Source organism: Hylobates moloch, unplaced genomic scaffold (genome assembly GCF_009828535.3).
Source record: "Hylobates moloch isolate HMO894 unplaced genomic scaffold, HMol_V3 SCAFFOLD_44, whole genome shotgun sequence".
NCBI lineage: Eukaryota > Metazoa > Chordata > Mammalia > Primates > Hylobatidae > Hylobates > Hylobates moloch.
The window spans coordinates 213,726-227,682 of NW_026652319.1; the positions used below are offsets into that span (position 1 = coordinate 213,726).

The window sequence follows — 13,957 nt, forward strand, 5'->3', positions numbered from 1 at the left end:
CACAGAAGTTTTATGTCTATCTGTATATGAACTTTTTCACCCCCCACCAAAAAACAGGCTTAAAACAAGAAAACAAGCCTTATGAAAAGACATTTTAAAAGTTATTCTATTTCCTTTTATGGCCTTTTAAGGGAAAGTAAAGTTGGCTCCACCATCAAGAAAACAGAAGTTAAAGAGACAGAGGAAGCAAAGGGGGAGGGGAGTGGAGACAAGGGAAACTCAGGAAAGGAACCAAAAACACGCAAAAGGGAGAAAAGACAAGTGAGAGTGGAAGACAAGAAAAGAGGCCCTGGACGGCCAGGTACGGCGGGTCCTAAGGGCTGCAGTATTCAAGCGGGCAGCGGCGCTGTCCTGGTGAAAGCAGTGGCCCCAACTCCACCTCTCTTGGGCAAGTCACAGAAATATTTGAGACTAATTAGCTGTAAATTGCAGACAAAACCTTCGGCCCTTATATTTCTTTTCTAGTGCAATTGGATTTTCATTTGGTCTTTAGTTTATAAAATGAGTAACCGTTTCTCGAAGCTCTTTAACTGCTGTTTATGCCCCGCCTTTCAAGATGCTATTCTTGGGTAATTCAAATGAAAATTAAAACAATTAAAATTTCATTAATTTCATCAAGCCAGAATGGGCATTATACCTCCCAGCCTCCATATACAGTTGTCATTTCATACGGCTGGCACTCCACTTTCTCCCAGTTCACACGCCGAGAGAACGAATGAACACAACCCAAAACTTCCAAAGAAACCTAAAGAAACCTAACACCGAACACATTTTGCAGTTACTTCCTTTTAACAGAACTCCCAGGTTAAAAGGCGATGAACTAGCTCGAGGGGTGCCCGCGTTTTCACCCTTTTAGGAAACGAACAGCTTAAAGGTTTAACTTGAAGTTTCAGGAAATGACAAAATTACTTTTACTTTTGCTCAGACCCAGGAAGAGTCAGGTTCGCGGTAATAGAGCCGAACTAAGGCAGAGGATTCTGCGGCTTACGTCACAAGAGGCGGCCCCTCGGGGGACCAAGGGAAAGGACCGCCTACGTCACGGCCGCGCAAGGGTAGAACGCTAGCAAGCAAGTTAGATCCGGCCGCCGGATGCAGTGGCTGGCGGAGGGATCCTCTCTACCGCAACCACGCGAAGCCGATTGCGCCGCGCATGCGCCGGGAGACCTCGGATTTACCGGTTTTCCGGGTTTTGAGCTGCTCTTCCGGATTTTGAGCCGCTCTTCCGGATTTTGAGCCGCTCTTCCGGCGAGTCCCCTGGGCTTCCGAGAAATGACGAAGTGGGCGGGGTCCTCCCTCTCGACCGTTGTGAAATCAATTCGCCTCCCCCGGAATCTGCTGCCGGGTCTCGCACATGTTCCGTGGCAGAGCTGACCGCGGTCGTTCCTGGCTTGGACGCCTTGAGGCTTGGCGCGGGCGGCCGGACCTGCAGGGGTTGCGGGGGACTCAGGCCACTTGTCTGACGGGGTGTAGGCAGCAGACTACCACTGAGCTCCGGGAAACAGCAAAGGGGAAACTGATCAGCCCCCTCCAGTCACTTACCCCACAGTTAAGCCCTCCAGGAAACCCACCTCCCTGCTTGACCTCTGATGGCCCTTTCAGGGCTTGTGACGATTATGATATCGCCAGAGTCCTTCCGTGGAAATTGGAAATGCTGTAATAATACTTAAATTCACTTACCCCAAAACAAGCAGTGTGTTACGAGGTTTCTTATCCAGAAGATGAAGGGCAGAGCAAAAAGCAAATGATAATCGTGGCTTTCACGTTTAAAAACAGTTCTTAGGCGGCGCCAGGTCGGGGTCCTGTAGTCCTAGCTACATCGGAGGGTGAGGCGGGAGGATTGCTGAAGCCCGGGAGTTTGAGGCCAGCCTGGGCAACATAGTGAGACCTTGTCTCTAAAAAGAAATAAGAAATGTTCCTGAAAGTTTTCATGACAGGGTAGAGTCGAAGCTTTTCCAGCATATGACTTATCTACTGCTACCTTTCTCCCTGAACTCCGTCAGCCCAGGGAAGAATCCAGGTTGGGATTTATGTTTACAGATCCAAAACTAAGCACAAGAGATCTTAAATCCCATGACAAAACAGTGCCTGAAAGAGCTGACCACCAGATCCAGCTTTTGAGTTTGAAGCTGAGATCGTCCTGCACAGAGCAGGATTGATTGAATGAATATAAATAAATTATAGGTATAAAAACATGGTCCACAGCCACACCACCCTGAACTTGCCCTGTCTTCTCTGATCTTGGAAGCTAAGCAGGGTCTGACCTGCTTAGCTAGTCCTTGAATGCGAGACCACCTTGAAACACTGGGTGTGCTGCAGGCTTTTGAAAAAGAATATATATATGTATACGTTTGATCATTCCCTAATTTTGTAATTCTGAAAATTAGGTATACATTAGATATTTTTATATCCAAAGGCAAGACAGTAATCCAGCCAACATTTTACACTGATCCCTCTTTCCCACCTTAAGAAATAATTCAGGTGGGGTATTTTTGTGTTTTTTGTATTTTTTTGAGACAGAGTTTTGCTCTTGTCGCCCAGGCTGGAGTGCAATGGCACGATCTTGGCTCACTGCAACCTCCACCTTCTGGGTTCAAGCGAGTCTCCTGCCTCAGCCTCCTGAAGTAGCTGGGATTACAGGCATGCGGCACCACACCCCGCTAACACCACAAACGGGGTTTCACCATGTTGGTCAGGCTGGTCTCCAACTCCTGACCTCAGGTGATCCACCCACCTCGGCCTCCCAAAATGCTGGGATTACAGGCGTGAGCCACCGCGTCTGGCCAATTCAGGTGTTTTTTAAGAGATGAGGTCTCCTTATGTTGCCCAAGCTGGACTTGAACTCCTGGGATCAAGTTATCCTCTCACCTTAGTCTCCCAAGTACCTGGTACTACAGCTGTGCCCAACTACACCTGCCTTAACTGGGTTGTTTTTGAGAGTCCAGTGATAGTATATGAAAATACTATGTAAACTATAAAAGTTATATATTAAATGTAAGTCGTTACTCTCAAGACTAGGATGTAGATACCTCTGAATGTTTCCTGATTGCTGAAAATAAAAATCTTGTTCTGTGGTATTTTTAAGATGGGGCTGATAAGCAATATCCAGTTATGTGCTGTATGCATGTGCCTGCGTGTGTATGTGCATATGTGTGTGTGTGACAGTGACACTATAAAGAAACAGTTCCCTGAGGCAAAACTAGACTAGGTCTCCAGTGACTTCAATGTTACAATGTACATAGTTTAAATCGAAATTCCCTCTAAAGCACCTTGTGGTGGATCTGGAGAAAGCTTGTTCTTTTAGTACTAAGGTATCATTGTTTTCACTGTGGTAACAAATGCTATACTTGTTCCAGAGAACCAACATTACAGTAGAGCCCTTGTGTGTGGCCATGGAAAGAACACTGGACTGGGCATCAGAAAAACCACAGTTCTAATTTCACCTCTGCTACTGGATCTAAAATCCTGGTCGAGTCCTTTCACATCTCTGAACTTCCATTTCTTCACATGTAATGGTCTTTGTTCCTCTCCTGTATGCTCCTGTAGCATTCTGCCCTTTCATGTAGCATTCCACGTACTCTATTTGTTCACCACTTTGGTCTTAGTACCTAGCATAACATAGTTTAGTGAATACTCACTAGAGATTTGTTAGAGTCATTCTAACTGTACAAAATTTCATCATGGGCCATTTTTCTTTGATACTGATATTTGTTAGAGAGAATGCTATTTACTATGGAAGAATAATCCCATGGATTACTTATTAATTGCAAGGGTGTTAAGGTACTTTTACAATGGAGAAATCTGATGGATACCACCTTAACAAATGATAAAATTTAGCCAATAATTGAACAAAAAATTGGGCCTCGTGTGCCCCTAGATGCGAAGCGTGGAGTAGATACAACATTACCTATGGAGTATTCCTTGAAAAATCTTTAACCTGAATCTAATCATGAGGAAATAATCAGACACATCCAAATTTAGGAACATGCTTCAAAGTAGTTGGCCTGGAATTGTGAAAAATATCACAAGACACACACACACACACACACACACACACACACACACAAACTGCTATAGAATTTAAACAGACAGGACAACTATATGCAGGGAACTTGATGTGGTGCCAGTTTACTTTTGTTTTATAGTGTTCAAAATAGTTAATGAACGTGTTCCTGGGAGAAAACTAATTAAAATGTGTAGGGAGCTTCGGAATAGCCGATTCTCATTATTTATAAAAGTTTCCTCTTGAAATTCTATTTCTGTTGAATGTTTATTATGAAATAGAAAACATTACTAAAAGGGGTCAGCCACTTCATTGCTCAAAATAAAATTACAACTTAATCCTTAAGAGGAAAATGGAATCATTTTAAAAATGTCATTTCCAGGGACTTGCTAGGTCCTTTCTATTTTGAATTGTACAGGGCTATCTCTAGTCCCTGAAGTCACTGCTCCAGCCCCAGCTACTTCTGTAGCCCTCCTTCTCCTGTTTTCAAGTTTTGTAATTATTAGAGGCAAACAATAAAAAGAAATGAACTACTAGAAAAGCTTGAAAAACTAAATGTTCTTAATATCACAGTTTCTGATTTATAGCTCTTGATTTTCTTGTCGAGGTAAACACTGCTTTAAACCCTCCAGAGTTTCTGAGAGTCCCCTAAAATGAGGGTCTGTTCCTCAGCCCTTCACATGCCTGCCCTCGCCCACCTCTTCAGCCACATTAGTCCCTAGTATACACACATATGCACCACATTGTAGCACACCACAGTATTCCTTGTGTCAGTCTTTCCATTAAGATGAATTTAAGATTAAATAAGTAAAAGGAGTTAAGTGCTCATGTAACTGAAAATCCCAGCAGCAGAATACAGGGCATGGCTGCAGGGAAATAAACTAAGTGATTGGATTCTGTTTCTAGCTCTGGTCTCTGCTCTTTTCTCTACTGGTTCCATTCTCCAGTAGGTTCTCTTTTGTGTCAAGATGGCACTCAGTAGCTCTGTGCTTAAATCCTCCTCTCAGTAATCCCAGCAAGAACAAGCACTTCTCTCTCCTCCCCTTGCAAGTGTTCCAGCAAGAGTTCTGGACATGACAGACATTCAGAAGCAATCGCTGTGTGGGAGGGAAGGGGGATGGTAGACTCAGATTAGTTCACAAAGTAGGAAAGAAGTTAGTTCCACCCAAATCACGTTAGCTGGGAATGGAGAAGTTGCAGGTCCTCAAGGGAAAACTGAGGAAGGGAGACTGGGCACTGGGCAGGCTGAAACACAGATGTTCACTGTACTTCTCAACATACCCAGCGATCTCATACCTCCCCATCTTGGCACCTGTTTTCCCTCTGCCTAAAATGCTCTTCCACACTTATCCTTCTGACCAATGTCTATGTATGTAGTCTTTAAAACCTAGACCACATATTACCTCCTTTTTGTTACCTTCTTTGTCAAAAATTTCCTCCATCCTCTGAAACCCTTCTGTGCATTGTATCTGTTTCTATTATTACCAGACTGAGTCAAAATTCTTGTTCAAGTCATTGCAATTCTATAAGTCATATATGTTCAGTGTAATGTGTGTGTATCTACAGACTCCACATTTTAGCGTACCACAATATTCCTTGTATCAGTCTTTCCGTTAAGATGGATTTAAGATTAAATAAATAAAAAGGAGTTATGTATTCATGTAACTGAAAATCCTAGGGGTAGAATATAGGGCATGTCTGCAGGGACATAAATTAATATATTTTTATACATATATATTAATTTACATATATATTAATTTATATATATTTAATGCCATTCAAAAAGTTGCCTGTGGCCCATGGACTGGCATCTAACTCTGAACTTCTTACCTATCTTCAACGAGGTAAGTGAACAATTGAGAGTAAATGTTTAGAAACTTTTATGACATGTTGACAGAATAATTTGATGTCTGTTGAATCTAATGATAAACAATGCAGGCTTGTATTTTCAATGTCTTTAAAAATTTCAGCTGGATGAGGTCACTCAGGCCTGTAATCTCATCAATTTGGGAGGCTCAGGAGTTTGAGACTAGTCTGGGCAACACAGTGAGACCCCATCTCTACAAAATAAATTAAAAATTACCCAGGCATAGTGGTGCAAACCCTGTAGTCCCAGCTACTTGGGAGGCTAAGGTGGGAGGATCACTTGAGCCTGGGAGGTCAAGGCTGCCGTGATCCATGATCATGTCACGGCACTCCAGCCTGGGTGACAAAGCAAGACCCTGTCTCAAAAAAAGAAAAAACTGAAAATCATTTTACTAATATCTTTATTGGATTTTTACAGAAGTATCATTCCACACTAGTTTCCCAGATGTGTTTCTTCACTATAGATTGAGAAGCATTGCAATAGAGAACTTCAGAAAGTAAAACATGAAAGCCTCCATCCCACCTACCTGTATTCCCCAATTTTCACCAAAATGATCTTGTTACCTTCCCCAAAGGCAGCAGCATCATATCTAGCCTTCCAAACATACACATATTGCTTCCTTTTTTCTTTTTTTTTTTAAATTTTGAAATGAGGTCTCACAACATTGTCCAGGCTGGCCTCAAACCCGTGACCTCAAAAGATCCTTCAGCCTCAGCCTCCCAAGTAGTTGAGATTACAGGCACATACCACCATGCCTGGCCAGATATATACATATCTCTATATGATATATACATATTGTTAATGTTATACAAAAGGTATCACACTATACATGTTGTGTTGGAACTTCCTTTGGTTCACTTAATAATATATCTCAGAGATCCAACCTGTTATTTTTTTTAAGAAACTTTTAAAGAAACATTCCCAATGCCTAGAATAGAACCTGGTACTTAGTTGTCAATTAATAAGTAAGAATTTAAAGATGAATGAATGAAGACAAACTGTTCACCGCTGGCAGATCAAAAATCCCTGGCCAGAACAGGCATTAACCATTGACCAACACCACATAGGGAATCTCCATTTCCAAGCACTGGAAAATACATGAATTAATCTATAATTATTTTACGTGCTAACAATTTTTTTGTGGTAGGTGTTATCATTTTATTGGTGAGTAAACTGAGCTTAAATAATTGCCTAAATAAGCAAATTAATTTACCTCAAGTCACGTAGCTTTTGATGGTATTTTTTTTCCCAGTGGAGGAATAAATATGCATTTCTTCTCTTCACCTGCAATTTTCACTGGTTGTCCCACTCGGAATCAGAGTCAGGAAAACTGTAGGTAGAGAAGCTTTATCATTTTATATGTTCCTGTCTTACAAAGCTCCCCCTGGCTTAAGGCTGGTGGCCCACATCTGGTAACATTAAAAAACATAATTAATATGGCTTATCTGATTTTCTGGTGCTATTGAGATAAAGATATTACTGAAGTTTACCTTTACTTGAAGAATCCCTAAGGTCACTGTATATTTTCTAGGGCTGCTGTAACAAATTACAGGAAGCTTGATGGCTTAAAACAACACACATTTATTTTCTTACAGTTCTGGAGGTCAGATGTCCTAAGTCAGGTTCACTGGTCTGAAATCAAGGTGTCAGCAAAGCCAGATTCCCTTGATGGGTCTTGCTTAGTTATCATGCTGACAAGTATGATTTAGTCTTGAATTGCTGACTAAAACCAAGACTAGTTGGTTCTGACATTAAATACCATAAAGAATGAATCTGTCTAAAGACTGACTTGATTAGATTATTTGCAGTCAGCTAATATTTATTATCTACTATTTGCAAGTACTTCTTTGGACCTTAGTTTTCTTGTGTGTAAAAAAGAGAGACTGAACTGGATAATATTAACTTTAGCTCTAAAAGCAAATTTGTGAGTTTGTTGACTTTATAATTGTTTATGAAATTGCCATGGGCCATACATCTCAGTCACATATGTCCAATTTCCAGACCTACCCCCAAAACTGTCCCAGAGCCTACGTGTATACCAGACACCAAAACCCTTCACCGTACTGCTTTCTGTGAGTTTCCACCCACTCCCCAGCCCCTACAATATACACAATCTCTTTGGTTATGGCAATTCCAACAGGCCTCTTGTTCTGCAGCCCGTGCCTGTATGGAGCAGAAGTTATGGACTATTTAAGTAGCCCACTGTAAGAAAACAAAGAGCAAAAGTGGAAATACGGCTGATCTGCTACAAAGTGCTGCAAAGAGAACAGGATAAATGGGGGCCCCGGACCCTCTATTAGTGAGAGAGAGCTGTATTGGTAGGACAGACACGTGAGGATGGAATTAGCTCCTGAATGGAAAGGAAAAGGCAAAACCAGGTTGTCTTTGAAAGGCACTAGGAAACAAGTGGGCAAATTCAGTCCATGGGTGCTGATTATGTGCTTAACATACACACAGTGTCTACCAGGTGCTGTAGAGGATGCCAAATAAATGTAAAATGGTCTTATTTTTGTCCAGACATACACCCATGATAAGATCAGTAACAATGTATAATAGTAAGGAATCATGTCAAAATACATACAAGAGGTCATAAATGCTAGGAGAGGCTCTGAGAAAGGAGAAAATTAGTATAAGTCAGATTAGGTGGGGGAAGGCTTTCGGCAAAACGTAGAACATCCCAAGTCTCAAAAAAGTTGCTAGGATTTGATTAACAAGTAGTAGTAAGAATGTTGCAGGCTTGAGAAATAGAATGAGGGAAAGTAAATGACATGTTTGTTAGTGAGCAGACAGGTCCAGTTGGTCTTGGTTCAGGCAGAAACACAGTGGGGAATAAGGTGAGGTGGTAATGTGATAAGGAAACAGAAGACAAGGTAAATTTAGATTGTGGAAAGCCTCAACTGCCAAAAGATGTTTGATTTCTATCTTTTACACTTGATCTTAGTCAAAAGGCTGAGAAGTCACAATCTCTATTTTTTATCTCCGAAGTTTTTATTCAAAAAAGTGAGGTAGGGAAATTGGTATTTCAAAAATATTGAGAGATTTCCCATGACAAATAAGGGATGGGAGAAAATAGAGACAAGGAGACCATTTGGGAGGCTACTATAATGGTCCAACCATGATGTAACAGCAGATGTGTAGCTGTGAGAATAGACAGAACAGGGAGATTCAAAAACAATTTCCTTCCTAGAAGGAAGGACCAACAGAACTTGGTGATTAACACAGAAAGAAGAAATAAGAACCAAAAATGAGTCTGAAGTTCAAGATATGTTCATGACCAGAGTCAAATAATTTTAGACCTGCAAGGGTCAGACTCCCTCACTTTAAAGATGAGAAAACTATGTTTGCCCAAAGTCTCAGGACTAATTCTCAACAGAGTCAGCAGCAGAATTTCCAGGCCAGGGCTATCAGGAGATGTACCAGGCAGCATATGCCTAGGTGTTCATTACAAATCATTTACAGAGTGACTCTATTTCTAATGAAGAGAACAACCAGTTCAGAGTGTGTGTAGTCATATGACAGAGAGGTCATGTTTTATAATAGTCATTTAACTACATGAACAGCTCATGCATAAAGTCAGGTGCTCCACTGTCTCTGCCGTCAATAGAAATTTGATTAGCAGCTTCTTAAGGTTATGACTTCTCCATAATGGCAACAAGCATGACGACTTATCCCTTCTCTGCCTGCTTTTTACACTTGCTGGTCACCTTAACATTTGTCTTTCTGTGTATTGAGTGTAGCTCCTTCTAGCTGGGGACTTAATTTGCCTAAGTTTTGGTGGCAAGGTATTAAATTCCTGTGGTCTACTGGTGATTGCTAAAGAAATTAATGGAATGATGCCAATTGTGATTTTAAGATTAAAGAACCTAAAATGTAAATAATGAAAACCATGCTCCCCAGAGAGGCTACAGAGTCTAGTAAAATGAGAACTAATTTAAACATCAGGTGTATCATTCTTCAGTAGCCTCAGGTAGGCCACTGATAATTCCACTTGTCTCTTCAGTTGTCACTGGAAGCCTGCCTGTGTTGAAACAGTAATATGTAATAATATGTTTACTTATCATTGGATTTCCTTTTAGACATGGGTGAACTCAGGGTCTACTATTCAGACCTCTGCTGTGTGTGTACAATTACAGACTTTCTATTACATTTTTTCTTAGAGTGACAAGGAATTCAATCATTTACTTTCCAGTAGTCTCATCTTACTTACCTGGATTCATTTCTACTAATGCATTTACATTAGGTTGGTGCAAAAGTAATTGCATTTTTTGCTATTAAAATGGCAAAACCGTAATTACTATTGCACCAACATGGGCTTGGTTGCCGGGTGCAGTGGCTGACGCACTTTGGGAGGCCAAGGCAGGTGGATCATGAGGTCAGGAGTTTAAGACCAGTCTGGCCAGCATGGTGAAACTCCGTCTCTACTAAATATACAAAATTAGCCAGACATGGTGGCGTGCGCCTGTAGTCCCAGCTACTCGGGAGGCTGAGGCAGGAGAATTGCTTGGACCTGGGAGGCAGAGGTTGCAGTGAGCTGAGATTGTGCCACTGCACTCCAGCCTGGGCAACAGAGCAAGACTCCATCTCAAAAAAAAAAAAAAAAAAAAGCAGGGGGCTTGGCCAGGTGCAGTGTCTCACAACCTGTAATCCCAGCACTTTGAGACGTGGAAGCAGCAGGATCATTTGACCCCAGGAGTTCAAGACCAGCCTGGGCAATGTAGTGAAATTCTGTCTGCACAAAAAATAAATTTTTAAAAATTAGCTGGGCTTGGTGGTGTGTGCCTGTAGTCCCAGCTATTGGGGAGGCTGAGGTGGGAGAGTCACTTGAGCCTGGGAGGTCAAAGCTGTAGTGAGCTTTGATCATGTCACTGCACTCTAGCCTGGGCAACAGAGTGAGGTCCTGTCTCAGTAAATAAATAAATAAAATACAAACAAAAAAACATGAGCTTCACTCTTCCTAACTTTGAATCCTTTATAATTGTGACTAGGTCTTACCCTTTCCACTTTTGTTTTCTTTTTCTTTCCTTTTCTTTTTTTTTTAAAAAAGGGGGGATGGTCTCACTTTGTTGCCCAGACTGGGCTCAAACTTCTGGGCTCAAGTGATCATCCCACCCTGTCCTCCTAAAGTGCTGGGATTACAGGTGTGAGCCACTGCACCCAGTGGTCTTTCCCACATCTGCATTTTAATGTCGATGTTTTGTAAGTAGGTACATTTGGAAAAGCAACCTTCCTCAAAGTAACAGAAACAAGGTAACACAGATGAGCCCTGTGGCTCGCTCCTGTAATCCCAACACTTTAGGAGGCCTAGGTGGACGGATCTCTTGAGCCCAGAAGTTCCAGAGCAAGTAGGGCTGCATAGTGAGACCCCTGTCTCTACCAAACAATACAAAAATTAGTGGTGGTGCACATCTGTAGTGCCAGCTACTTGGGAGGCTGAGGTGGGAGGATCACCTGAGCCCAGAGAGGTCGAGGCAACAGTGAGCTGTGATCATGCCACTGCATTCCAGCCTGAGTGACAGAGTGAAACTCTGTCTCAAAAAAGGTGCGTGTGTTGGGGGTGGGGGCGGGGCGGCGGGGGGAGGAAGAGAGAAAGAAAAGAATTTCCAAAGTATGATTTTTCTGGAATTTGACCCTGAAAGAATAGGACAGAGTTATCATTTTTTAAAATTATTTTTTCCTTCCATCCACAGATATAGACTCATTTTTAAAACCTCCATCCTTACAAAACCTTGTGGAGTAGAGCCACTAGCCCCAATGCCCTCCATCCTCTGGATTATCCATGATTTTTTTTTTTGTCACCTCAAATTACAGTGTGTCATAGATTTTTAAAAAATGAAACTAAAGTTTAAAATAACATGATGGTTTGATGAGTTAATGCTAAGTAAATACCTATATAAAATATTGACCCACTCCCTCCACCTTTGTTGAAGCTGGGAGGGAGGAACAGTAAAAACAATCGTGTGTTTTCAATAAAATAAAAGATTCTGTCAGAAATGAGTGGGAAATGGGCACAAAATTATGGAACTGCCCTGGATGGCTCTGCTCTCCTGGAAATGACTGCCAGATACAGGAAGTAGAGAGCAGAGGTCCACTGGGAACAGATCTCAGAAGCAGAGAGGAGCACTACTAGAGAGCAAGGGACCCTCCTCCTATACTCATCCCCCAGACTTCTCCCTCCTATGCTTGTGAACCTTTACTGGATTAACCATGAGCGTAGTGGGCAAAAATATAAAGTATATCAAGACATCACCAAGCCAGCTTATTGCAGAGGCATGGTGGAAGACTCTAAAGAGGAGAAAATCTTCCATTAAGATATGTCTTAAAAATAAGATAAATTGGTCGGCAAAGCCTGGTTTCTGTCCTCTCACCCTCCTCCCTGGACATCATGAGCTTCACCATTCACTCCGCCTTCTCCACCAACTACCGGTCCCTGGGCTCTGTCCAGGTGCCCAGCTATGACTCCTGGCTGGTGAGCAGCATGGCCAGCGTCTGTGCAGCCGCCAGGGGCGCTGGTTGCCAGATCTCCGTGTCCCACTTCACCAGCTTCTTGGGCAGCATGGGGTCTGGAGGCCTGACCACGGGGATGGCCAGGGGTCTGGCAGGAATGGGAGGCATCCAGACCGAGGAGACCATGCAAAACCTGACGACCACCTGGTCTCCTACCTGGACAGAGTGAGGAGCCTGGAGACAGAGAACCAGAGGCTGGAGAGCAAAATCCAGGAGAACCTGGAGAAGAAGGGACCCCAGGTCAGAGACTGGAGCCATTACTTCAAGACCATTGAGGACCTGAGGGCTCAGATCTTCACAAATACTGTGGACAATGCGTTCTGCAGATTGACAATGCCCATCTTGCTGCTGATGACTTTAGAATCAAGTATGAGACAGAGCTGGCCATGCGCCAGTGTGTGAAGAACAACATCCATGGGAATGAAATCCATGACACTAATGTCACTCGGCTGCAGCTGGAGACAGATTGAGGCTCTCAAGGAGGAGCTGCTCTTCATGAAGAACCACGAAGAGGAAGTAAAAGGCCTACAAGCCCGGACTGCCAGCTCTGGGTTGACCGTGGAGGTAGATGTCCCCAAATCTCAGGACCTCACCAAGATAATGGCAGACATCCAGGCCCAATATGACAAGCTGGCTTGGAAGAACCAATAGGAGCTGGACAAGTACTGGTGTTAACAGATTGAGGAGAGCAACACAGGGGTCACCACGCAGTCCGTCAAGGTTGGAGCTATGACACTCATGGAGCTGAGACATACAGTCCAGTCCTTGGAGATCAACCTGGACTCCATGAGAAATCTGAAGGCCAGCTTGGAGAACAGCCTGAGGGAGGTGGAGGCCCGTTATGCCCTGCAGATGGAGCAGCTCAATGGGATCGTGCTGCACCTGGAGTCAGAGCTGGCACAGGCCCGGGCAGAGGGACAGTGCCAGGCCCAGGAGTACGAGGGCCTGCTGAACATCGCGGTCAAGCTAGAGGCTGAGATCGCCACCTACCACCGCCTGCTGGAAGACGGCAAGGACCTCAATCTTGGTGATGCCCTGGACAGCAGCAACTCCATGTAAACCATCCAAAAGACCACCATCCGCCGCTGGATAGTGGATGGCAAAGTGGTATCTGAGACCAAAGACACCAAAGTTCTGAGATATTAAGCCAGCAAAAGCAGGGTACCCTTTGGGGAGCAGGAGGCCAATAAAAAGTTCAGAGGTCAAAAAAAGTTAAATTATATTACTCTCAAGTCATTACAAATATAGGTGATGATTTCATTGAAGTCCAGTGTTTTAATGAAGTACATAATCAATTAGGGTTTTTACTTTTTATTTGGAAAGAAGATATGGAAGTTGTAAAAATAGACTTCTCCTATATATTCCTCCAACTTTCCCCAATGATAATATCTCACACAACCATAGATTATCAAAACCAGAAAACTGACCAGGCACAGTGGTGTGCCACTTATAGTCCCAGCTACTCAGGTGGCTGAGGTGGGAAGATCCCTTGAGTTCAGGAGTTCAAGGCCAGCCTGGGCAACATAGTGAGACCCTGGCTCTAAAAACAAAAATGGAAGAAAACGAGAAAACTGGTGTCATCAATT

General features: G+C 43.0%; 1 pseudogene; it reads left to right on the top strand.

Moving 5' to 3' along the window:
• The first annotated feature begins 5,799 nt into the window (after positions 1-5,799).
• On the top strand, positions 5,800-13,639 carry LOC131382538 (keratin, type I cytoskeletal 18-like; annotated as a pseudogene).
• The last annotated feature ends 318 nt before the right edge of the window (positions 13,640-13,957 follow it).